Raw genomic sequence first — 27,619 nt, 5'->3', positions numbered from 1 at the left:
ACTGTTGGGGCCTGATTCTGCTCCAACTTACACTAGTTTTGACATCAGATAGTTTCATTGGTGACAACTGATTTACACCAGCATAAATGAGAGCAGAATCAGGTCTTCAGTTTTTATGAAGAGCTTGGTGAACAAAAAGCACTGTGATATAAATGCATCTTCTGGTTGCTGTTTAGCTTTAATAAATACAGTACTTAGCCAAGGATTGGCTGTTCAAAATAGCTCATCTTTTTATGCTGGAAGGTTGAAAGTGCTAGAATAACCCATTTTATGAATCAAATCAGTATAATGCCTTGTAGCAAGGGCAGGGTCTACACTAAGAGTCTCTCCACACACACCGATCCACATTAAACAGGGAAATAAAACCTCTCAGTGAGTTGTAGGTTCCTCTCAGTGACAGTTTCTTGAACTATGCTAGTCCCACAACAATTGGGTGCCTAGAACACAGGTAATGCAAATATAAGATCAGAACTGGAAGGCCTATACAATGATCTGGGGCATAGATAAACTGGGTACAGACCAAGCTCCTTTATGAGTCCTGGAGAATTCCATGTCCTTTCACTGCTGAGGCTGTCATTTTCCCCTAAGAAGGTTCCAATCCTTTTTATAAGCTCCTGACTGGTGAATGAGTTTCACTTCTCCTGAGTAATTCAGGTTCTTCCAAGGAACACAGCTGACTTCTCAGAACCGGATGAGCTCCACTTCTAGAGTTCCACCAGACTAGACCTGACTTTGAGATTTGGGAATTTAACTCTTAGCTTCATGGGAATAGCAGTTGGGTCCACAGTCTACCTCCAGTGACCTGAGTATGGTTTTGTACCCAAATCCTTTTGGATGTCCCCTGTTGGGAAACCTGAAGCATGTTATGACCAAGAGGTCGACCTTGTTCTCAGAAAAAATACAGAACCATAAAACACAATATGCACATTACACTTGCTGGCATTTACTCCTGTGCAGAGGGCCACACAAGGCCTCAGTATCACATAAACCTGGCCTAACTGCTCTCATTGAAGTCAATGATGAGAACTTTTGAAAGTCTCATCCTGAGGGCTTAGGATGCTGAGCCCCTCTGTATGCAGGTGCATTGCACCTGTTCAGGGAAGGAGTGAGCTTAGACATAAATAAACCAATGTTTTCAACATTAAGCTCGGTATAGTCAGATTCAAGTTGGCCTTTTAACACATTTCATCTTTCTTCTCTTGGTTTCTTGTGGCTGAGGTGTCAGCCTACAAAGTGTAGAACTTACTGAAGAAAAGGGTAAGCTGGGTTCCCCCCGCCCTTTACTTTCTACATTGTCCCCAACTTCCGAATATTGCACATGCCCACCCAGTACTTAGCTACTGCTAACCTATTATATGTTAAACTATGTGTTTAACATTTATAGATCATTTTGTCCTCATCAGCTTTATAATTCTGTTGCACATCACATTGCAAAACAAGTTTCACTGCTTCTCTATATGACTTTGGCTTATTGCATTTACATAAAGCTGTCTAACATTTATGATAATTTTTTATAACTTTCTTAAATGAATTTCTTCAGCTGCCAAGGAGATGGCATTTCCATAGTCACAATATTTTCCAAACCCTGTTTTCTGCTATATTTGGTCTCACTGAAGTGGCACATTTTCCATTAAATTTAGCAGTATATAAAGTCCTTAAGGTGACAATAGTATGCCATTATTGCTGTTCTAGCAATGTTGACAAGGACTTCACCCTTGGGCCACTTGAAACAGCTATTAAGTAAAGCCTCAGGAGATGTTGAATGGCTTAGAAAATTTAGAATTGCCTTGTTTTAGTACATCTTCTATGCAGACAGTTTAGAAGATTACCTCAGAAGCTCAGCTCGTCTTCTGTAAAAAGAGAGATATCTATCAAACACTGACAGAGGTTCTCAAACTTCATTTAACCACAACACCATTCTGACAACAAAAATTACTATACACCCCCAGAAGGAGGGTCCAAAGCCCGAGCCCCAAAGCCCTGGGCAGGGGACCAAAGCTGAAGCCCAAAGGCTTCAGCCCCTGGCGGGGGGCCTATAACCTGAGCCCCACCACCCCAGGGCTGACGTCCTTGGGCTCCAGATGGTGGGGCTCAGGCTTCAGCTTTGGCCTCGGGCAGTGGGGCTCGGGATTCATCCCTGGGTGATGAGGCTTAGGCTGTGGCACCATGCCCCATACCCCAGCAAGCCTAATGCCAGCACTGGTGACCCCATTAAAACAGGGTTGCGACCCACTTTGGGGTCCTGACTCACAGTTTGAGAACCACTGAGCTAAACATATTAAGACATATCTTCCTCTTTCTCTAGCATCTTTCACATACCAAAATGTCTTTATTCCAAACAACACGTTTTTGTCTGAAACCTTTTCTGCTCTGGTGACTAAATTTGCATCGCAAGCCCAGGGTCCATTGTTCTTCTTACATGTCACAGGTGATGTCATCAGAGTACTTTTAGTCCAGAGAAAGAAAACACTGGGTTTAGACTCAACAAATACCCTCAAGAACTTTGTATCAATCTGCTCACAAAAAAAAAAAAAAAAACAGATAAGGGAGTCCATTAACAGTCATAATAGTAATAGGCCAGATTCAGAGCTCATTAAGTCAATATTAGTATTTATTATTTGTATTATTGTGGCACCTAGGAGCCCAAGTCATGGATCAGAGTCTTATCACTGAATCCCATGATTTTTGGATCTTGTCCATAGTGTTTTTTTCATCCAAAGAGCTAAAAGCACTTCACAAATCATGGGTAATCTGCATTTCCCCCCTTTTATAGATAGGGAAATGGAAGTTAAATGAGTTTCCTAAAGTTATACGGTGTGCCCATGGCAGAAACTGAGTGATAGGAGATTTCTATTCCTGTATTATTTTCATTACGATTACACTGCCTTACTTTTTAAACAATATATATCTGAGCTTTGCGCCCAAATTCCATTAATAAACAGTGGACCTGATTCTCCATACCCGTGCACCTTGTATATTCATTTCACCTATACAAAGAAGGAGAGGGGTTTCTTAAACCAAATTTGAATGGTAGCATTTTACAGCTACTTTGCACAACTATAGATGACTGCTCAAGGTAGAAAACAATGCAGAACTGGGCCCAATGATATTTGCTCTATGTAAATCTAAATTAAACAAATTCTTCTGCAGTTTTGGTTAATAACAGTTCATGTGATTTTTATTAAATACACAGTCTTAGCCAGGGGGCGCAAACCCATGTTGAGTTTCAAGTTAAACAAGCTGCAAAGCATAAAATCAACCTCAGCTGATGGGTTCAAGTTCTACATGGCTTCCACCCAACTCCATAAATCAGCTCAAAGTCACTTGAAATAGCTTAGTTTTTTTAAAGGTTCACAAACTGTTCTGTGAGCTGGCCCAGCCTTCAGATTTATAATGGTTTCTTTACATAGCTTTTGCATAGCTTTACTCCTGCATTATTTATCGTTTCTCATGGCCCTTGCTTACTAATGAAGTCCATTATGAGATAATGCATAAGTGCTGGGAAATCTCAAGAGCTTCACTGAGACTAGTATAAAATGCAAGTTGGCTTAGAATGTAAATTTTTCAGGGCAGGAACTATGTCTATGTTCTGTGAAGTGATTAGCACAGTTTAGGCATGTCATAAATATAACGGGAAGGGTAACCACCTTTCTGTATACAGTGCTATAAAATCCCTCCTGGCCAGAGGCAACATCCTGTTACCTGTGAAGGTAACAGGATGTTACCTGTGAAGGTACCTGTTAAGAAACTCAGCTAACCTGGCTGGCACCTGACCCAAAGGACCAACAAGGGGACAAGATACTTTCAAATCTTGGGGGAAGGAAGGCTTTTGTTTTGTGCTCTTTGTTTATGTGTTTGTTCTCTCTTGGGACTGAGAGAGGCCAGACAGAAATCCATCTTCTCCAACCCATCCTAATCCAAGTCTCCAATATTGCAACCAGTATAAGTAAGTCAGGCAAGGCGGATTAGTTTATCTTTTGTTTTATGTGATTTTTCCCTGTGTTAAGAGGGAGGTTTATTCCTGTTTTCTGTAACTTTAAGGTTTTGCCCAGAGGGGGATCCTCTGTGTTTTGAATCTGAATACCCTGTAAAGTATTTTCCATCCTGATTTTACAGAGATGATTTTTACCTTTCTTTTTTTTAATAAAATCCTTCTTTTAAGAACCTGACCGATTTTTCCATCGTTCCAAGACCCAGGAGTTTGGGTCTTTGATGATTTTGTAACAAATTGGTTAGGATATTATTTTCAAGGCTCCCCAGGAAAGGAGATGTGTAGGGCTTGGGGGGATATTTTGGGGGAAGAGGTCTCCAAGTGGTCTCTTTCCCTGTTCTTTGTTTAAAACACTTGGTGGTGGCAGCATACTGTTCAAGGACAAGGCAAAGTTTGTACCTTGGGGAAGTTTTTAACCTAAGCTGGTAAGAATAAGCTTAGGGGGTCTTTCATGTGGGTCCCCACATCTGTACCCTAGAGTTCAGAGTGGGGAAGGAACCCTGGCAAGGCAATATACAAATAAGTTCATAATTAGAGGTGGAACTCATAACTCTGCCTGTTTTTAAGGATGCCCAACACTTCCCATTGTAAGACCCTGTATTCAGTTGCTAATAACGTTGCCAGACTAACCATCTGGGCTGAAATTTCCCATCCTGGGTGTCTGCCTTAGGCTGATTTTTTTTTTCAGTGAAAATGGTCCAGACATTTCCAAAAACAAGGCTATAGAAAAATATCTTCACACAATGCACAGTCAACCTTTGGAACTCATTGCCAAGGAATGTTGTGAAGGGCAAAAGTATACTGGATTAAAAAAAAACATTAGATAAGTTCATGGAGGATGGGTCCATCAATGGCTATTAGCCAAGATGGTCAGGGATACAACTCCATGCTCTGGGTGTCCCTAAGCTGGGCCGGGATGACAGAGGATGGATCACACGGTAAAATGCCCTGTTCTGTTCATTCCTGTAGTGATCCCTCACTCTCAAGTAGGGAGGAGGGCCACTCCGCCTCACTGTGTCTGGCAGCAGCACTCAGGCTCGGGTCCGGCTGGTGGGGCTGAGCAGTAAGTGGCCTATAGCTCGTAGCCTCCTAGCAGAGGCAAACAACCGTTAACAGTCTGGATCTCTAGCCCCCTCGGGAGGGACAGAGCAGTAAGCAATCTTTATCCCAGAGTCTCCCGGGTAGGGCTGCCACCAATTAAGAGTCTAGGGCTCTGGCCCTCTAGGTGGGCAACGCACAAGCGCTCTATAGCCTAAGTCTCCAGGATAAGGCAGACTGCAAACACACAGTCTACAAGGGAAACTGGATTGGTAACTGGTTAAAAGATAGGAAAAAAGGGTCGGAATAAAGGGTCGGAATAAATGGTCAGTTTTCAGAATGGAGAGAGGTAAATAGTGGCGTCCCTCAGGGGTCTGTACTGGGCCCAGTCCCATTCAACATATTCATAAATGATCTGGAAAAAGGGGTAAACAATGAGTTGGCAAAATTTGCAGATGATACAAACCTACTCAAGATAGTTAAGTCCCAGACAGACCGCGTAGAGCTACAAAAATATTTCTCAAAACTAGGTGACTGGGCAACAAAACGGCAGATGAATTCAATGTTGATGAATGGTTTCAGAGTAGCAGCCATGTTAGTCTGTATTCGCAAAAAGGAAAGGAGTACTAGTGGCACCTTAGAGACTAACCAATTTATTTGAGCATAAGCTTTCATGAGCTACAGCTCACTTCATTGGATGCATTCAGTGGAGAATACAGTGAGAAGATTTATATACACACAGAACATGAAAAAGTGGGTGTTATCATACACATTGTAAGGAGAGTGATCACTTAAGATGAGATGAGTTATAACCAGCAGGAGAGCGGCGGCGGAGAGGGGGGGAAACCTTTTGTAGTGATAAAGTGGGCCATTGCCAGCAGTTCACAGGAACGTCTGAGGAGCAGTGGCGGGGGGGAATAAACATGGGGAAATACTTTTACTTTGTGTAATGACACATCCACTCCCAGTCTCTATTCAAGCCTAAGTTAATTGTATCCAGTTGGCAAATTAATTCCAATTCAGCAGTCTCTCGTTGGAGTCTGTTTTTGAAGTCTTTTTGTTGTAATATTGCGACCTTTAGGTCTGTAATCGAGTGACCAGAGAGATTGAAGTGTTCTCTAGTGTTCTCTGTTTATGAATGTTATAATTCTTGACATCTGATTTGTGTCCATTATTCTTTTATGTAGAGACTGTCTAGTTTGACCAATGTACATGGCAGAGGGGCATTGCTGGCACATGATGGCATATATCACATTGGTAGATGTGCAGGCAAATGAGCCTCTGGTAGCGTGGCTGATGTGATTAGGCCCTATGATGGTGTCCCCTGAATAGATATGTGGACACAGTTGGCAACGGGCTTTGTTGCAAGGTTAGGTTCCTGGATTAGTGGTTCTGTTGTGTGGTGTGTGGTTGCTGGTGAGTATTTGCTTCAGGTTGGGGGGCTGTCCGTAGGCAAGGACTGGCCTGTCTCACAAGATTTGTGAGAGTGATGGGTCATCCTTCAGGATAGGTTGTAGATCCTTGATGATGCGTTGGAGAGGTTTCAGCTGGGGGCTGAAGGTGATGGCTAGTGGCGTTCTGGTATTATCTTTGTTGGGCCTGTCCTGTAGTAGATGACTTCTGGGTACTCTTCTGGCTCTGTCAATTTGTTTCTTCACTTCAGCAGGCGGGTATTGTAGTTGTAAGAATGCTTGATAGATATCTTGTAGGTGTTTGTCTCTGTCTGAGGGGTTGGAGCAAATGCGGTTGTATCGTAGAGCTTGGCTGTAGACGATAGATCGTGTGGTGTGGTCTGGGTGAAAGCTGGAGGCATGTAGGTAGGAATAGTGGTCAGTAGGTTTCCGGTATAGGGTGGTGTTTATGTGACCGTCGTTTATTAGCACCGTAGTTTCCAGGAAGTTGATCTCTTGTGTGGACTGGTCCAGGCTGAGGTTGATGGTGGGATGGAAATTGTTGAAATCATGGTGGAATTCCTCAAGGGCTTCTTTTCCATGGGTCCAGATGATGAAGTTGTCATCAGTATAGCGCAAGTAGAGTAGGGGCATTAGGGGATGAGAGCTGAGGAAGCATTGTTCTAAGTCAGCCATAAAAATGTTGGCATACTGTGGGGCCATGAGGGTACCCATAGCAGTGCCACTGGTTTGAAGGTATACATTGTCCCCAAATGTGAAATAGTTATGGGTGAGGACAAAGTCACAAAGTTCAGCCACCAGGTTTGCCGTGACATTATCAGGGATAGTGTTCCTGACGGCTTGCAGTCCATCTTTGTGTGGAATGTTGGTGTAGAGGGCTTCTACATCCATAGTGGCCAGGATGGTGTTTTCAGGAAGATCACCGATGGATTGTAGTTTCCTCAGGAAGTCAGTGGTGTCTCGAAGATAGCTGGGAGTGCTGGTAGCGTAGGGCCTGAGGAGGGAGTCTACATAGCCAGACAATCCTGCTGTCAGGGTGCCAATGCCTGAGGTGATGGGGTGTCCAGGATTTCCAGGTTTATGGATCTTGGGTAGCAGATAGAATGCCCCAGGTCGGGGTTCCAGGGGTGTGTCTGTGCGGATTTGTTCTTGTGCTTTTTCAGGGAGTTTGAGCAAATGGTGTAGTTTCTTTTGGTAACCCTCAGTGGGATCAGAGGGTAATGGCTTGTAGAAAGTGGTGTTGGAGAGCTGCCTAGCAGCCTCTTGTTCATATTCCGACCTATTCATGATGACGACAGCACCTCCTTTGTCAGCCTTTTTGATTATGATGTCAGAATTCTTTCTGAGGCTGTGGATGGCATTATGTTCTGCACGGCTGAGGTTATGGGGCAAGTGATGCTGCTTTTCCAGAATTTCAGCCCGTGCACGTCGGCGGAAGCAATGCACATTGGAAAACATAATCCCAACTATACATATAAGATGATGGGGTCTACATTAGCGGTTACCCCTCAAGAAAGAGATCTTGGAGTCATTGTGGATAGTTCTCTGAAAACATCTACTCAATGTGCAGTGGCAGTCAAAAAAAAGCGAACAGAATGTTGGGAATCATTAATAAAGGGATAGATAATCAGACAGAAAACATCGTATTGCCTCTATATAAATCCATGGTACGCCCACATCTTGAATACTGTGTGCAGATGTGGTTGCTGCATCTCAAAAAAGATATATTGGAATTGGAAAAGGTTCAGAAAAGGGCAACAAAAAATATTAGGGTCTGGAATGGCTGCCATCTGAGGAGAGATAAATAAGGCTGGGACTTTTCAGCTTGGAAAAAAGATGACTAAGGGGGGATATGATAGAGGTCTATAAAATCATGATTGGTATGGAGAAGGTAAATAAGGAAGTGTTATTTACTCCTTGTCATAACACAGAACTAGGGGTCACCGAATGAAATTAACAGGCTGCAGGTTTAAGACAAAGAAAAGGAAGTATTTTTTCACACAACACACAGTCAACCTGTGGAACTATTTGCCAGAGGATGTTGTGGAGGCCAAGACTATAACAGGGTTCAAAAAAGAACTAGATAAATTCATGGAGGATAGGTCCATCAATGGCTATTAGCCAGGATGGGCAGGGATGATGTCCCTAGCCTCTGTTTGCCAGAAGCTGGGAATGGGAGACTGGGGGTGGATCACTTGATGATTACCTGTTCTGTTCATTCCCTCTGGGGCACCTGGCATTGGCCACTATTGGAAGACTGGGCTAGATGGACCTTTGGTCTGACCCATTATGCTGTTCTTATATTCTTATGTTCTTAAACTGTGGCCCTTTGAGGAGGGCAGAGCAGGGAGCAGATTTTTGCCTAAGTCTCCTGACTAAGGCAGCCAGCCACAGACAGTCTGGGGCTCACAGTTTCTTGGATGGAGCAAGCCACCAAGTCTTAGCACAGGGCCTTAACAGTGGCAAATGGTTCCACCACTGGATCAGCAGGGATCCTACTGAAACACACTGACCCATGCTCTGGCAACAAAACCGAACTAAAGTTTGGTTTCCCTGGGCTACTTCCTACCACAGTCTGGGCAGGGGGTTCCATAGTCTAAGGTCCTGTGTCTCCTTGGGGTACACTGCGGATGGCAGTCCTAGCAACTCCCCTCCAGGGGTCGGTCTCCTCTGGGGACCGTGCGCTGCACAGCGCAGTTTCAGCTCCAGAGTTCTGCAGCAGGCTGGAGCCATCTACCTCCTTCCCTGGCTCCCACTCAACTGAGCTGCAGGGCCCTCCCTTTATACTTCCTGCCCCACTCTATTACTTCAGGGGTGAGTTTGGCTCTGCCTACTGCAGGTGTGTAGTGGTGCCTAGCTCTCAGGTCCGTAGGGAGGCCATTCCATCTCACTGGAATTCTCCCTGAAGCATCTGGTACTGGCCATTGTCAGATGACAGGATACTGGGGTAGATGGACCATTGGTCTCACCCAGTATGGCCGTTCTTATGTTATGGCTACTTTCTGTGTTTATTCATCCAATAGTCAGTCAAAAAAATTTCAAGAGCCTGCTTCATGTTTACTCTCCACTTTAGTGCCCTTCTTCATGGAATTCAACATGGCACTAAAAGGCGTATAGATTTTGCATTTCAGAGGCAACACAAAGAGGGTGGGGGGGAACGCAGGGTCATGTCCCCCCCAGATTTATGCCTGGGTTTGCTGGCCCCCGCTCATTCACATGGTGTGGCCAGGTCCCCTCGCTGCATAGCAGATGTCAGAGCCAGCGAGCTGTGCCCGACGGGGAGAGGCAGGAACAACAGCTAGAAGCGTCAGGGAGGGACAGCTGCTTTCTGGGAGGGGATACTGAGAGTAAGGTCAGGGCCTGCCTGGCGGAGGCGTGACTCAAGGTGCTGTGGGGGCAGCTGAACCTTTAAATTATGCCACTCCTCCACGATCAGCAGGTACGGGTCCTCTCTGTTCCATTTGATCCAGTGTCTGAATTCTCTTGTACCACCTTTCCCTAAAGTACAGTGTTCATAGTATCAGCAAGGAGGTTGAGTGAGCCAAGTGATCTTCCTTTGACAGCATGCATGGGAGGAGACTAGGGGGGTTTTGAGGCTGGCATTCGTGGAAGAATGGAGAAGGGTACACAAAAAGAGACAATGTAAGAGAGATAGGGGTGAGTGCCTGATATAAGCATTGGAAGCAGGTACACAAATTTAATTTTGATACACAGGGCAATGGGAAGCCAGTGAAACACAACTACTACTATACTAGTCTCTCAAGTTAGGAGGCAGATTGGATACCCAGTTCAGGAGACCAATCTGGAGTCTTCATTTAGTGCTGCTCAGCCCTCTGTGGGGTGGTTTCTACTAGCTGATGTCTGAAGAAAGGAAGAAGGAAGTCTGCAACAGTAATTCTCAAAGGAAGAAAAGTTTTTAACCAATAACCAGAGTTCTCAGTATGTTGCCTCAAGAAAGCCACACTCACCCACCCCACTGCTTCAGAATTCTTTTGATGCTCTTAGGGGTTGGAAAAGAATTGAAATGGATGAGGGCTATGCCATCTTCATACCCCTGCACTAAAATGTTTAGATCTAGGAGAGGATGAACAGCTTCAGCATTCATTGAGGTCTAAATAGTTTCCAACCAGTTATCTCAAGAGCATATGTTTTTCTCAAAATTCTTGGTAGATCCTTTACTTGGCATTGGTGAGGCCTGAGCTGGAGGCCTGCGTCCAAATCTGGGCATCACACTTTAGGAAAGATGTGGATAAATTGGAGAGACTGCAGAGGAGGGCAACAAAAATGATAAAAGGTTTAAAAAACCTGATCTATGAAGGAAAAAAACTGGTTATGTTTAGTCTTGAGAAAAGAAGACAGATAATAAATCTTCAGATATGTTAATGGCTGTTATAAACAAGATGGGGATCAACTATTCTTCACGTCCATTGAACATAGGACAAGAAGTAATGGGCTTAATATACAGCAAGGGAGGTTTAAATTGGATATTTGGAAAAACTTTTCTAACTATAAGGGTAGTTAAGCTGAGGAATAGGCTTCCAAAAGAGGTTTTGGAATCCGCATCATCACAGGCTTTTAAAAACAGATTAGACAAACACCTGTCAGGAATGGTCTAGATTTACTTGGTTCAATCTCAGGATGCTAGACGTGATGACTAAGGGTATGTCTACACTGCAGTTAGACACCTTCGGCTGATCCATGCCAGCTGACTTGGGCTAAGAGGCTGTTTAATTGCAGTGTAGACATTCAGGCTCGGGCAAGGTCAAAGAAGTGTGCCATACACTTAGGGCAGAAGGTGGTGAGGTTTGTGATACACTGTGCTTCCATTATTTCTTGCTGGGTGAATCCTAGTTCTCCTAGTTCCAAATGGTTTGCCATTTGCATTGCCTGCTCTAGAGTTAGCTATGGACTTGCCTACATGGTGCTGTAGTTCACACCAGAGGGATGTAAATTTTAGTCTGTAGTAGCATGTCTCACACTAACTGGCCCATGCTGAACCTGCTGGTGTGCACTAAAAGTTTCATGTTCATGTAATCTGGTTTGAAACAGTAGTATGTTAACGTGCACTAAGAAAGTGTTAGTGCACACCAGCAGGGTCCATATGGGCCAGATAGTGCAAGACACACCAGAGTGGACTATAATTTACACCCCTCTGGTGTGGAATAAAGCACTGTGCGGACAAGCCCTAAGACTCTGAATGCAGTGTTACCAACTCTTGTGATTTACGCACAAGATTAAAAGATTAAGCTCTTTGGGCCAGGCACTGTCTTGTTCTGTGGGTCCATGACTGGGACTTCTAGGTATTATGATAATACAAATAATAAATAAATAACTAAGTCTCATACCTGGTATTTTTCTGAAATCTCCAGCTCCTGCAGTCCCAGGTTTACATGAGAATCTCAGTTGTCTTTTTAAAGTTTCTAACCCCACAGCTGCAGAGAAGCCTGAAAACATGAATCCTAAAAGGCTCAAACACCAGAAGAAAAATAAAAAGAATCCAGACTTTATTATTTTTGTAAAATCTCCTGATTTCAGGGGCCTGAATCATATTTTTGCAACACTTGGGATTAGCAATAATGTAAGTGTAATGTTTCTGAAAGTTCTGTATATGAAATCCCAATTACTAGATGTGTTCTTCTTTACTGATATCCAAGTCACAATACTCTGCTTGTTCATCAAGTGTTATAAAGGCTTCCATATGTTCTTCAGACCTCTGCATTCTCTGCTAGCAACATGCCTGTTTTCATGAATTACATGCCTTTCTGGAATTAAAGCTTTATGAATACATGATCACATCATTCTTGGGTAAATGATTTATAAGTACAGCATTGTCACTGAAGCCTATCTCTCAATACGCTTCACTGCAGAGCCTTTGCCTAGAATTTTTTCCTCCTCATTCTCCTGGCTTCATGCTACAGATTTAAAGCAAAAATACACAGCCTTACACAGGCCATTTTTTAAAAAGCAGCTGTTTCCTCCAAGCCCAATCTTATATAAATACAAGAGTTTCTACAGAGAGAGAGAGTACCTCAGATTATTTAGATTAGTCCAGTTAATTGATTGCCTTTTTTTCAAAGTCTCAGCCAAGCCATTATCCTTTTCTATCAATCTTCCCAGCAATCTCCAAATGTCCTATTTATTGCACTTAAAGTTCCGTCTAAACAACATTCAATCACCTCTGATGCAAATTCAAATGAAGACTATTCCCATGGACTCTTAATAGCCTGTAATACCTTTTCTTTAACAACACATGATAAATGAACAGGGGAGGCACTGTTAAGACTGAGAATTTCTTTAGATGAATTTGCCTGATGACACTGGTGTGAAATGAACTCCAGCATTTCCGTGGGCATTTGAAAGGAAGTCTTCATATAGGCTTTATGGAATGGATGATACCCTTTGGAATCTTTTTAATAATGCAATTAATGTAACATGTTTCAGCATTATATTTAAACTGCAGCTGGAGTGTGTAACTTTTAAGCAATGATTGCATAGAACCTTACATTTTAGGCACTCTGATTTAAAGGGTTTTGGAAATGTGCAATGAGATGGAATCAAAGCAGTTACGGTTTGTTTTACTCTAAATTGAAACATAGCATGCTAGTCTGTTTAGGATGAGTGGACTAATTCCAGTTCAGAACCACCAGAAGTCCCCAATCCACATGCACACTGAATCAACCCAACTTTCCTTCTGAATAAGAGAATAGTTTAAGAACAGCCTCTTCATTATCACTAGCTCAACAGTGACCAATACCAAGTTCTACTTTTAAAAGTGCTCACCTATCAAAGGGCAATGGGTGTGGACAAAGTTCTTCCAAACAACAAGAAACCCAAACAAGAACATTATTAATGAATTGACCTTTTTGCAAATCTTTGGTGTCAGCAATTTAGCCGTAAGAGTTGAGAATACATAGAAACACAGATGGCAACAATTCATTTTGGGAAGCTGTTAATATTTATTACTAATATGGCACCCAAAAGTGTTCTGGGCACTTCACATAAGCAAGTACCTACCATGAAGAGCTCACAGTGCTATTTAACCATGTGCCACTTTACATATTGAACAGACATTTTTAAATTAAAGAACTTTGGGCCATATTGCACCCTGCACTTCCACACAGCCTTCCAAGCATCCTTTTCCCTTTCCCCAGAGCTTGCAGGAGCCCTTCTGAGATGGGATTTGTGAGATTCCAGGGAGGCAACCAACCAACCTGATAGTATTGTGTTGGTACATTAATGTTTACCCAGTCAAATTAAGATACCCTATTTTACCCCTCTATGCTAGAAATTCCCTCAATCCTCATGGGGTCTCTGGGTCCAGCAGGGGAGTGCTAATCAACACAGTCTCAGACAATGGAGGTGAATAGAGGGGCTAGAATCCATGTGGAGGCTCAAGATCTATTTTCCTAGTGTGGACAAAGCCTCTAAGCACTTAGTACATCATGCTACATTAACAGCAGCCCTGATCTCTACTGAAGGGAGAATTTACTTGCAAAAAACTATGTTTGAGCTCAGACAGTTAGGATACAACTTCTAAACTTGTGTATAAATTCAAGAATAGGCGGGGCCCAGAGTTGATTTGGTGTGCTATATTCTCTCAGTTCCTTAACTAGTCATCATAACCTCTGGACATGCTTTCTTATTTACAGAGAATGAGCCAAGTCAGGCTTATTTTTCCATGATAACTACCTGAAAGGCAATTTTCTACGCTACTTAAAATATTCACTTTTTGGCACTTAGAACATTGCAATTATTAAAAGAATAACTTGCACTATTATTCACTGATTTGTTCCCTAATTACCAAAACCTTTTGTTTCAAAGTTCCTATTCAAGCTGCAATTATTCACCATCTCTCTCACCTAAAAGGTCAAGTAACTTCATTACTCATAACAACAACCTTGACGGGTTGATAATTACTTTCCACTTACTCTCTGAACCTTCAATACTCCATCTAACTGATGAATTCACTTAGACTAGATTATTGAAACATTTGCTTAGCGAATTTATACATCTGTGGTGTTTTCAAAGTCCTCAAAATATGATGAAACACTGTATAAACATTTATATTACACTACTACAAGTTTGCTCCTGAAAGTTTCCTCCTCAAATGAAGGCCAGATTCAACCTTCTTTATTTGAAGCTGTGTCTGCTTACACCAAGACTGAATTTGGTCCAGTGTCTCAGATACTAATCCAGTTTGTGTGTGTGTCCAGTACCGTTCAGAGTGGTATAGTTTTAAAGCACTATACAATTCCATAGCCCATTAAGCCTACATTTTAATTTCCTCACAGGATATATAGTTGCACAGGTGTAAATGTGCACAGAATTTGGCCTACAGAACCTTTATTACTGAGGATAAGCAAGATGAGGAAAAAATCCGAACTCAACCCGGGTTGAGATTACAATACTGAGAGTTAAAAAGAAACCTGTAAGTAAAATGTAAGGAGTCAGGGGACTCCATAAATACAGAACCCCCAACAGAGTTTTCAGAGTCACTTGTGAGTAATGCAGTCAACTGAAATGCATTCCAATCAAACCGCACATAAGATAGTGTGTGTCTTAGTTGTTTGTGTACTGTACTGACTAATACTGAGCTATACCAAACACGTCCTGTATGCAAAGAGCTCCCATTTGAAGTTGATGAAGTTCCTCACATACAGGCACCCTTTCAGTTCAGAACTTTAAGCATATGCCTAACTTTAAGCAGAGCTCAGGTACAATGGAAAAAAAAAAATCAAGCCCAGTGATACTAGCTACATGCTTAAAGTTATATGATGCCTAAGCTTCTTGCTAAAGGAAGGCCTCTGTCTTTACATTTATTAAAGATGTACAAATGTCTCATTTTTGTAATCAGAGTTACTTGACAAAATGGTCCATCTATTTTAAAATGTTTTTCATTTTCTTTAAAAGTTAAGGTCAAATGTGTGTCAAAGTTAAAACAGAACTTTTTTCTACCTACTTGTATCTAGCTTTATTTATATTGTATTTACATGCAAAGGAATCTCTCTGGGCAAGATTCTGACCTCAGTTACTCCACTGACTTCAGTAGAGTTACTCTGGATTTACCCAAACTTACACAACTGAGATCAGAATGTGGCTCTCAGAGTCTGAGATTAAACAAAAATAAATAGCAAATTATATGAACATTTTAAAACAATGAACAGGGTAACGGAATGAGCACTAACCACAGTTTATTTGAAGAAGTACAGCAAGCAGTCTAAATAAATGGAAGCAACTGATCATTGTTTAGACATTCTGAGATTTTATAAACCTCATGTGCCATTAAACTAATGGGATCTGATGTATCTCTCAGACTTGTAGCTTTAGTACATAAAAATCTTTTTGCATAGTCCACGCATGTCCATTTAACAGTTTTATTTTGCAGGCTATTTATGGTGTTGAGATGCATTTAGGTCTTAATTAGCCAAACACTTAAATACCCTTTTTGAACCTTTATTTTTGAGAATTATAATCAAGGATTCAAAACCATCCAAACAGCTAAGATTGGGCAAGTTGCCTTTTTTGCATGTTTACAAAACTTTTCTTGCACAGAACTGCAGTTGTTGATTTCTATGGATGGGGTAGCCTTATTTAGCGGAATCCTACCGGGATCACATGCTTTTGCCCAGATATTATGTGTGTGAAAAACATTAGGACTTCAATATTTTAAGCCATTACTTACTTAGAATGTAGTAATAGCATGACATTGTTTTCACTTTGGGCTGGATCCAAAGCACATTGAAATTAATAGAAAGAGTTCCAATGACTCCAATCAGATTGGACTTGGATTCAATGACTTTGGATCAGACTCTTAGTGCTGGTCTATACTGAAAACTTACATCAGCAAAGCTACACGTCTCAGGAGTATGAAAAATCTACACCCCCGAGAGATGTATCTATGCCCACCTAACCCCTACTGTAGACAGTGCTAGGTCAAAGGAAGAATTCCTATAGGAGGTGAATTAACTACAGCGACAGAAGAACCCCTCCCGTAGCTGTAGGGAGTGTCTACACTGGAGTTCTACAGCAGCTCAGCTGTGCCACTGCAGTGTTTTAAGTGTAGACATACCCTTAGTGATCTCAAACATTATAAGACTAGGAGGAGAAAAAAACAACAACAAATGTATGGAGGACTTGAACAGATCCTGATTATTCATGTTAGGATCAGGAAAGGTGAAGTCAGAACATCTACAGTCTTCCCCCTGCCCTCCTCCATCCATCTTTCCGGCTAATGCTATCTAATTCACAGCTTTTGGCCCAAAATTCAGTTTTGTGGAGATTTCTCAATACTTCCATCAGCCCATGACTGCGAATTCCATAACTGTGGATGTGACAAGCAACAGCATAATGGAAGACAACAGAGATGAATTCTTTTAGTCAAAGAAAAAAAAAAAGTCTTGACTACTTGAAATCCACTGTCACCTGGAATCAGAGTAGGGGACATACTATCTTTCTCCTCCCCCTCCCCCACAGTGTAAAAAAAAAAAAAGATTATCTTTCTTTCTTTCCTTCCTCCCCTCCTTAAATGACAGAAAGAAACCATGAAGAGGGAGGGGTAAGCTAAGAAGAAAATCTTGGCCTTAGACCGATATGCTTCTGCTCAAGAAGGTTTGTGTGGCACTCTCTTCACACTTCATTAACTCTACTGATCAACCAGTCCAGGGGATTGCCGTCGATCATTGTACTCCCCTTGACCTCTCCCAGGGGCTGAGAATTGCCTCTCCTAATCTCTCCCTAGGAAAGAAGTGTGTGTCAGGTGGTGGGAAGAAGAGGGAGAGGAAGTTTGATTTACATTTAGTTAGTTTCACAGACATTGAATGTGAAGCATTATCAATGTTTTACAACCCAGCCCTGATCTACACTACAGAATTACTTCAGTATAACTACATCGCTCCGGGCATGAATAATCCATACCCGAGTGATGTAGTTGTACCAGTTTAAAGGCTGGTGTAGACACATCTCACAAAGGCGGGTTAGCTATGCCACCCGGAGAGCTCTCTCTCATCGGTATACAGTGTCTTCGTTAAAGCGCTATAGCGGCAGAACAGTACTGATGCAGCTGCATTGATGCAGCGTTTTAAGTGTAGACCTGCCCTCAGTTTTCAGCATTCACAGAAATACTCGTGATAGGTAAACATTAATCCAGCTTTAAGGCTGAGATTTTAATCACACAGGATTTATATTCAGAGTTAAATTTCCCACAACAGTTGTAACTCTGCCCCCTTGCAACAGACCCTTTCTTTAGATGATCACAAAGAAAATATGGGCAAGGTTCTGCCTTGTGTGCTGGACGCACAGTAGAAAGGAGTGTAGTGGGCCAGCAGAGTGGCTGGAGCGCCAGGAGGAATTTTGGCAGAGCCAGCTAGAATCTCTGTTGGGGTGAATATATCAGAGCAGAAGCTCCACCATTTTGGGGTCTTCTTGGGCCCTTATGCTCCCATGTAGGGGCCTGCCAGAATTTGACTCTAGCTGAACTTCATTATACAAATTGCAGTGGTGGTTCATTTGAGAGAGAACGCTGAACTTTCTTGGTGTTACGGAGCAATGCTAGAAATTCTATAATTACATTTATAAAAACTAGTCAAAGCTAAGTAAATAAGTTAAGAAGGTCACTCCCTCCTCAGCATGCAAGTTACACTCATACAAATTCATTTAGCCTTACTTTAAACTTAAATTCACATGTAGTTTGCTCATTTTAGACATGGGACAAATTCAGAAGTATGTGTAAGGAAGTGAATGCATCCCATCTTCTAACAGTTATGGATGATTCCTGCAACAAAAATGTGTCGCCCTGCCATCAGTTTGGGGTCCCAATTAACTAATGGCTTAAGTGGGTACAAACCCTTTGACTAAAGGAGTGTTTGGATCATGATTAGAGCTCACCACTTATGTCACTTTCAACCACAGAAAGCAGAAGAAGGATTGGTTATATATTTCTGAGTAGATTCTTTATTCCTGTCTGCTTCAATTCACCTGCAAATCACTGAAAAAATTAAGAATCCTTTCTAGATTACTGAGAAACATTAACTGACATGTTCTTTGAACGTTCTACTGAGAGATAAAATCACCGGAGGCTGAAATAAGAATTTTTCTGTATGTGTTATTTTGCACATTCATACAAATAGTGTAAACAAAAATAATCAGATGGGTCCTGGCAAATGTTGATATAACAAATTAAAAATTGGGACATTAGTACCTTTTCCCTTGTCATCACCAGGCTCTAGGAGCACCAATCTGCAAAATGGGTGAGAGCACTTGTGAGTACTAATCAAGCAATACCCACAAAAAGTCATAGATGTTGTCACATGCCATAACCACTGATATCATTAAGGGAGCTTTTGCCAAGCAGTTGTTCACATACAATATCAGGCTACGATCATGTAATAAAAGACCCTGTTATAATGTATCCACACAAGGGGCAGAGGTTCCCCACAGCCATCAGTGATGACTGATGATTAGATGTACTTTCAATTGGGGGGGGGGGTTATGATGACACTAGGGACATAAACACAAATTGCTCTCTTTTATTCTTTAGAATAATTGCCTTTGCTTTCTACTAATTCAATGAAGCTAGCTTCAGATACGGACTTATTCCATAGCCCACATAAAGGGAAGGGTTCAACTCATCCCTGCTAAGTCTCCACTGAAGTCACTTGAGTGACACCAGACAGAAAACTGACTCAAATTTCTAAATGTATTTCCATCCCTAGCTTTTTTAGTGTCCCACAAATACATTCCATTATTGTGTGACAAAACAAGCTATTTCCCAACTATTTAAGAATTTACAGGCATGTATGTACTATATGCTGATACCGCCTTAATAAAACACCAAACACCCACCATAGTACTGACATACATTGTTAGTAAATTCTTAGAGAGACATTGAAAAGAATGGGCAGCCTTTTGGAGGGGGGGGGAGTGGGGGAGAGCTGGAAATGCTATGAAACACAAAATAAGCCTTTCTAATGAAGATAATACAGGATAATAAAGGTGATTCTCATAAGGTAGTAGTCATAGGTTTCCTATTATGCTCAAGCAGGACCATTAAAAGTCTAATTACTGAATTATGTGAGTTGTATAGCTATCAAAAATGCTGACTAATTTGCTATATCAGCACATTGAACATTGTTCTTTTAAAATCTAATAGCCCTCAGGGAAGCTATTGAAATAAACTGGTGTCAGTGTCAAAATTCCCTACTGTATTTAAAGATGCACTTACAAACTACTATGAATAAGTTATTAGAGCTGGTTGGACTTATTCAAGCTTGAAAGCCAGACCTGCATACCCAGAAAATGGTATTCTAAGGCCATAATAAAGTGAGTATCTCTGACTACAAAATTTATGTCAATAACCAACAAGTTCCCAGCAGAGATACTTTAAAAAAATATTACTTAAGAGGCTTCTATAGTACTGTCAGTTCTCTAATACACAGCACAACATACGTTATCAGATGTTTAAACACAAGACTTCCAGTAACTGTCAAATAATAGTTGTGGGGTTTCAAAGGCTTGGCAGACAGCCATATAAAAATAAAAGACTGATCTAGGAAAGAACTGTGTTTTGAAGTCCCCTTGTCATTTAAGCTATCATTATTGCCCAAATATGCAGCTGTTGTAAGGGGGGGAAATGGCTGACTATGTTCTTACAACACAAGTTAGATGCACTGATTCTCTCTGTAGGCCCAGTTCTGTGAGGTACCTAATGTCCTGAACTCCCAGGGAAGTCCACTGACACTTGTAGACACAAGGGCTGAGATTTTTTCAGAGCAGTGCAGGGAATTTAGCCACACAGCTAACCAAGATGACACACATTTAAATCCTCTGCAATGCTATGAAAGTTTCAGATCTAGGGTCCTCGGAGACCTAGGGCAGTTGAGGGTGCTCAGCACCTCACAGGATGAGGTCCATCTCATAGGATCTAGTTGACATCGGCAGCCATTAAGTTTAAAAGAATTGCCCTTGAATTTAAACTGCCTCAGTAGTAGTGTAGCTACATCTCTGCACAGCTCCTGAAATATTCTGATACGACACATGCAGAGAGAATTGGCTTCAGTTGAGCTTTTCGTCAAAATACAAGGAAAAATGGAACACCAGAAGAGGTTGTTAAACCGAGAAACACAAGGCTGGGCAAACCTGGTGAAGTGCGGGTGCCATCTGAGCTCTGTGGAACCCAAATAGTTCAAAAATTCCCAAGCTTCCTGAACTCAAACCTCAGCACAAACCCTCCCCCACTAAGCAAAAGTGCTTCCCCTCATCTTGCCTGGGTTGCCCATCCTTACATTGGAAGAGTTGTACACTGTGGAGAAAGACAAGCTTAGGGAACACAGTCACCCAACACAAAGGAGAAAGGAGCATACTGCGAGAGGGCGTGAGCTCAAGCACGCATGAGCACTAGCACGCAGGTGTTCGTGCACGAGGAGCGTGGGTGGGAAGAGGACAAATGAACCAGATTCTTTTATTCCAGTTTTATTATCTTGTTGATGTCTCCCCTTGATGTGATTACAGCCTTCCTGCGTTCTCAGTACTCTCTCTCCCAATATTTTTCATGTTGTTACAACCCTGATGTCAACAAGTACTAAAGAATGAGCGTTCAGGAAATTCCAGAATGTTTTCAGGACTATTCATAACATTTGCAACTATTCAAGCAAACAATGTTCTTGGATAATCAGATTATGTAGTTTTGCATGGAGGGACTGTTAGAGTTTTCTTATGTTATAGAATTTCAGAAAAACCAGACACAGTGTAGGTTTTTTGGAGGTGGGGCATCAGGTGTAGGTCATTGACTGAGGTATGGACAAATATTAGACTGAAATGAGGTAACATTTTCAAGAGCACCTAAGTGACTAAGGCACCAAAGTCTAATCTAAAGTCAATCAGGCTTTGACTTAGGTGCCTTAATCACTTTTGAAAATGGGACTTAGGCACAAAAGTCACTTGGAAAAGGGATTTAGGTGCCTAAATCAAAGCCCCATAGACTTTAAATTAGATTTTTCTGCTTAAGTCACTTAAGTACACAAAGTTTTACCTGTAGAGTAATTCAGATTCTCCTATCACAGAAAAAGAAAGCAGAAATAATTATACTATTCAGTATACTTTGCATTACTAGGGTGGTGATATTTTTAAAAGATGAGATTAGATGACATGACAGGAAAATATTGCAGATATAATTTTAAATCACCAAGTCAAATTCAGATGTGATGTCAGTGACATGTTGGAAGGTGGGCCTGAAGGAGTTTAAGTTGTTAATACACAGAGAGGGTCCAGATGATCACGTGTGGTAAATTAAACCAACTTGGACTCCTCAGAATTTAGACCACAGACTAAAATTTTTGATGATTTTATAGCATCCCTGGCAGTAATGCAACATATTTGATTTAAAGATTATCTAAAGACTTTGTTTTGTATTTTCCCCAATGATGTTTTGTGCTTCAAAGACAAAATACAAGAAAGAAATCTCACAAACAAGAGGGATAAAAGTTTCCTTTCCGGCTCATAAAACTGAGTCATGTTAACTCACTTCTACCCTGATTTAAACTATGGACAAAGTTTTCTAACATGAGGATCTAAAGTTCTGCTTTTACATGTAGCAGATCTCTCATTGACTTCAATTTGTGGATACCCAGCATGTCTGAAAAATCAGGCCATTTGTATACAGGTGCTTAAAATAAATGCATCTCGGTATGGCAGCACACGAGAGACAGTGCAATGTGATTGCCAACAAAGGATCAGAGAGATGAAAGCAACATTCAAACAGTTCATACATTCACACACGCAGCTGAATTGTCCTTCCTCTAAGAGCTTGTCTTAACATACAGCACTGCACTGGTGCAGCTGCGCTGCTGTAGCACTGTAATGAAGATACTGCTTTGCAGGGCCGGATTAACCTTTTGTGGGCCCAGCGCCAAACATATTTGTGGGCCCCCAAGGAGGCAATGGAGCGTGGTGCAGGGATGTCAGTCCCCAGAATGAGGCACCAGCCAGGGGCAATGAGGCGTGGCACAGCAGGGGTGGCTCCGCTCTGCCCAGCCCAGTGCGAGGGCACTATTTACAACTGGCTGCATCCAGATGCACAGTGCCCAGCCTGTCCCTGTGCTGCCAGCATGCCCCTTCCCCTCGAGGCCGGGCCCATGCAGTGCCACACAGGATCCCCACCCAACAGCCTATAGGCGCCGACTCCATGGGTGCTCTGGGGCTGGAGCACCCATGGGGAAAAATTGGTGGGTGCTCTGCACCCACTGGCAGCTCCCCACCCCACCCCTCTACCCCGGCTCACCTCCGCCTCTGCTCCGCTCTGCCTCCTCCCCTGAGCGCACCCCTGGGTCCTGCTTCTCCCCCCTCCCTCCCAGCGCTTGCGCCGCAAAACAGCTGAAGCAACAAAAATATTTTTCCTGCCCCAAAACTTTACAGTCTAAAAGGTATGTCTACACTGCACACTCCTTTCAGCGATGTGTAGAGAACCGATGCTACACGCCCTCTCCCACCCCCGCAAACAGGGGTATAAATAGCAGTGTAGAGCGTTAGGCATTGCTTAGGCGAGTGAAGACACTTCTGAAACCTGTGAGTACATACCCAGGTATGTACTGTATTTCCCAAGCAGTGCCTTCCCTGTCTACACAGCTAGTTTTAGCAGCTCAGTGTCCTGCTGCCCACCTCCTTCTTCCCCCCCCCTCCCCCCGCCTCTCTGCAGCATGGAAAGGCTCCTGCAGCTCCCCACTGTCAAGCCTTTCCCTGCTGCTTCCCCTGCCAGAGCCTTTAATGTGCATGCAACCTGTTTTTCACTGCGGTGTGTAGCTACACACACCCTACACACTGCTGCAAGAGGTGTGCAGTGTAGACATAGCCTAAGTGAAAGATAAGGCAAGAAACAGCAGATGGATATAGACAGACCAAAGTGGAGGAGTAGAAGGAAATAATGAGACAATAGTGGTCAGCATGATTGACACTTTAATCTACATAATTCTACCAACACTACAAAAAGAAGGATTCTAGGTGGACTCCTCCTGAAAGTCGAAACAGCAGACTGGACTTCTACATAGAGTGCTTCTGCCGACGTGCACGGGCTGAAATTGTGGAAAAGCAGCATCACTTGCCCCATAACCTCAGCCGTGCGGAACACAATGCCATCCACAGCCTCAGAAACAACTCTGACATCATAATCAAAAAGGCTGACAAAGGAGGTGCTGTTGTCATCATGAATAGGTCGGAATATGAACAAGAGGCTGCTCGGCAGCTCTCCAACACCACTTTCTACAAGCCATTACCCTATGATCCCACTGAGAGTTACCAAAAGCAACTACAGCATTTGCTCAAGAAACTTCCTGAAAAAGCACAAGATCAAATCCGCACAGACACACCCCTGGAACCCCGACCTGGGATATTCTATCTGCTACCCAAGATCCATAAACCTGGAAATCCTGGGCGCCCCATCATCTCAGGCATTGGCACCCTTACAGCAGGATTGTCTGGCTATGTAGACTCCCTCCTCAGGCCCTATGCTACCAGCACTCCCAGCTACCTTCGAGACACCACTGACTTCCTGAGGAAACTTCAATCCATCGGTGATCTTCCTGATAACACCATCCTGGCCACTATGGATGTAGAAGCTCTCTACACCAACATTCCACACAAAGATGGACTACAAGCCGTCAAGAACACTATCCCCGATAATGTCACGGCTAACCTGGTGGCTGAACTTTGTGACTTTGTCCTTACCCATAACTATTTCACATTTGGGGACAATGTATACCTTCAGATCAGCGGCACTGCTATGGGTACCCGCATGGCCCCACAGTATGCCAACATTTTTATGGCTGATTTAGAACAACGCTTCCTCAGCTCTCTTCCCCTAAAGCCCCTACTCTACTTGCGCTATATTGATGACATCTTCATCATCTGGACCCATGGAAAAGAAGCCCTTGAGGAATTCCACCATGATTTCAACAATTTCCATCCCACCATCAACCTCAGCCTGGTCCAGTCCACACAAGAGAGCACTGTAGTGTCCAGGAAGTGGATAATAAACGATGGTCACATAAACACCACCCTATACCGGAAACCTACTGACCGCTATTCCTACCTACATGCCTCCAGCTTTCACCCTGACCACACCACATGATCCATCGTCTACAGCCAAGCTCTGCGATACAACCGCATTTGCTCCAACCCCTCAGACAGAGACAAACACCGACAAGATCTCTGTCAAGCTTTCTTACAACTACAATACCCACCTGCGGAAGTGAAGAAACAGATTGATAGAGCCAGAAGAGTTCCCAGAAGTCACCTACTACAGGACAGGCCTAACAAAGAAAATAACAGAATGCCACTAGCCGTCACCTTCAGCCCCCAAATAAAACCCCTCCAACGCATTATTAAGGATCTACAACCTATCCTGAAGGATGACCCAACACTCTCACAAATCTTGGGAGACAGGCCAGTCCTTGCCTACAGACAGCCCCGCAACCTGAAGCAAATACTCACCAACAACCACATACCATACAACAGAACCACTAACCCAGGAACCTATCCTTGCAACAAAGCCCGTTGCCAACTGTGCCCACATATCTATTCAGGGGACACCATCACAGGGCCTAATAACATCAGCCACACTATCAGAGGCTCGTTCACCTGCACATCCACCAATGTGACATATGCCATCATGTGCCAGCAATGCCCCTCTGCCATGTACATTGGTCAAACTGGACAGTCTCTACGTAAAAGAATAAATGGACACAAATCAGATGTCAAGAATTATAACATTCATAAACCAGTCAGAGAACACTTCAATCTCTCTGGTCACGCAATCACAGACATGAAGGTCGCTATCTTACAACAAAAAAACTTCAAATCCAGACTCCAGCGAGAAACTGCTGAATTGGAATTCATTTGCAAATTGGATACTATTAATTTAGGCTTAAATAGAGACTGGAAGTGGCTAAGTCATTATGCAAGGTAGCCTATTTCCCCTTGTTTTTTCCTCCCCCCCCGACGTTCTGGTTAAACTTGGATTTAAACTTGGAGAGTGGTCAGTTTGGTCAGCTATTGCCAGCAGGAGAGTGAGTTTGTGTGTGTGTGTGTTCCGGGGGGGGGGGGAGGTGAGAAAGCCTGGATTTGTGCTGGAAATGGCCCACCTTGATTACCATGCACATTGTAGGGAGAGTGATCACTTTGGATGAGCTAATACCAGCAGGAGAGTGAGTTTGTGTGTGTGTGTGTTCCGGGGGGGGGGGGGGGGGAGGTGAGAAAGCCTGGATTTGTGCTGGAAATGGCCCACCTTGATTATCATGCACATTGTAGGGAGAGTGGTCACTTTGGATGGGCTATTACCAGCAGGAGAGTGAGTTTGTGGCGGGGGGTGGGGGGGGCGGAGGGTGAGAAAACCCGGATTTGTGCTGGAAATGGCCCAACTTGATGATTACTTTAGATAAGCTATTACCAGCAGGACAGTGGGGTGGGAGGAGGTATTGTTTCATGGTCTCTGTGTGTATATAATGTCTTCTGCAGTTTCCATGGTATGCATCCGATGAAGTGAGCTGTAGCTCACGAAAACTCATGCTCAAATAAATTGGAAACATGGCAGGGCCTGTGAACCCACCTCAGCCACACTGTAGAAGAACAAAGTTGGTCTGAGGAACAATGGTATAATCAGATGACAGCTCCCAGGAAAAGGGATAAGACTGCCTTTAGGATCACCTGGATAATTACTACCTTCTAGAGCTGTGTTCTCAACCTTCAGTGCTGGTGACCCCCTTTAGGCTTAAAAAAATATTGTGATCTTCCTAGAAAAACGTGTGATCCCCCCCTACTTTAAACTTGGGGTGCTGGGTGCCAGCCCCTCCCCCCCCGGGGTCCAGTCTTCAGCCCAGCGTAGGGCTGAAACGTGTAAATTAGCTTTGTGGGGGCCCAGGTAATTACTCAGCTTCCTACCCCCTAATGCCAGCCCTGCTTGCAACCCCCCTAAACAGCTCCCACAGCCCCTGTGAGGACATGCAGGTCTATAACCCAGGTCTGTTGGTGCTAGGGCAGCTGTCATGTCCACACCACCATCCAACAGCTTCAGTGAAGTGAGGAATATCAGCCTATGAGCTCTACAGTTTCAAGCACAACTGGATGTTCTACCCACAGAGTTCCTGACTGGCAGAGCCTACCACATTCCCTGATAGGCCTTAAACTGCATGCCTGGACCAAAGGGAAATACTTACAGGCTGTCTGTGCAACTAGGCAGATTCCTGGCTTGCTGCTGCAGACAGATCCTGCTGCATACTCCTGATATTGTTCCTGGTTTCTGACCCCAGCCCTGATACCTGGCCTCACTCTTGGTCCCCTGCTTCACTCCTAGTGCCCCACCCTGCTTCGATTCCTGGTCCCCTGCTCTGCTCCTGACTTCTCATCCTGCCTCTATACCGCTAACCCCACTTCAGCTGGCTCACTTGGCTCCAACCAGCACAGCTCATTGACCTTGACTCCGACCCAATCCTATGGCATGACATTAGTATGGACTGCTGATTCTGGCCTTGACCCTTGAAACTGAACTCGGACCACATTCTTGAGTCCCTGCTGTCATAAATATAAAGGGAAGGGTAAACCCCTTTGAAATCCCTCCTGGCCAGGGGAAAGCTCCTCTCACCTGTAAAGGGTTAAGAAGCTAAAGGTAACCTCGCTGGCACCCGACCAAAATGACCAATGAGGAGACAAGATACTTTCAAAAGCTGGGAGGAGGGAGAGAAACAAAGGGTCTGTGTCTGTCTGTATGCTGGGTCTTTGCCGGGGATAGACCAGGAATGGAATCTTAGAACTTTTAGTAAGTAATCTAGCTAGGTATGTGTTAGATTATGATTTCTTTAAATGGCTGAGAAAAGAATTGTGCTGAATAGAATAACTATTTCTGTCTGTGTATCTTTTTTGTAACTTAAGGTTTTGCCTAGAGGGGTTCTCTATGTTTTTGAATCTAATTACCCTGTAAGATATCTACCATCCTGATTTTACAGGGGGGATTTCTTTATTTCTATTTACTTCTATTTTTTATTAAAAGTCTTCTTGTAAAAACTGAATGCTTTTTCATTGTTCTCAGATCCAAGGGTTCGGGTCTGTGGTCACCTATGCAAATTGGTGAGGCTTTTTATCCAACATTTCCCAGGAAAGGGGGGGGTGCAAGTGTTGGGAGGATTGTTCATTGTTCTTA

The sequence above is a fragment of the Caretta caretta genome, chromosome 1 (genome assembly GCF_965140235.1).
Source record: "Caretta caretta isolate rCarCar2 chromosome 1, rCarCar1.hap1, whole genome shotgun sequence".
NCBI classification, from domain to species: Eukaryota; Metazoa; Chordata; order Testudines; family Cheloniidae; genus Caretta; species Caretta caretta.
The sequence above is the reverse complement of the archived record's forward strand: the minus strand, read 5'-3'. Positions refer to the sequence as shown.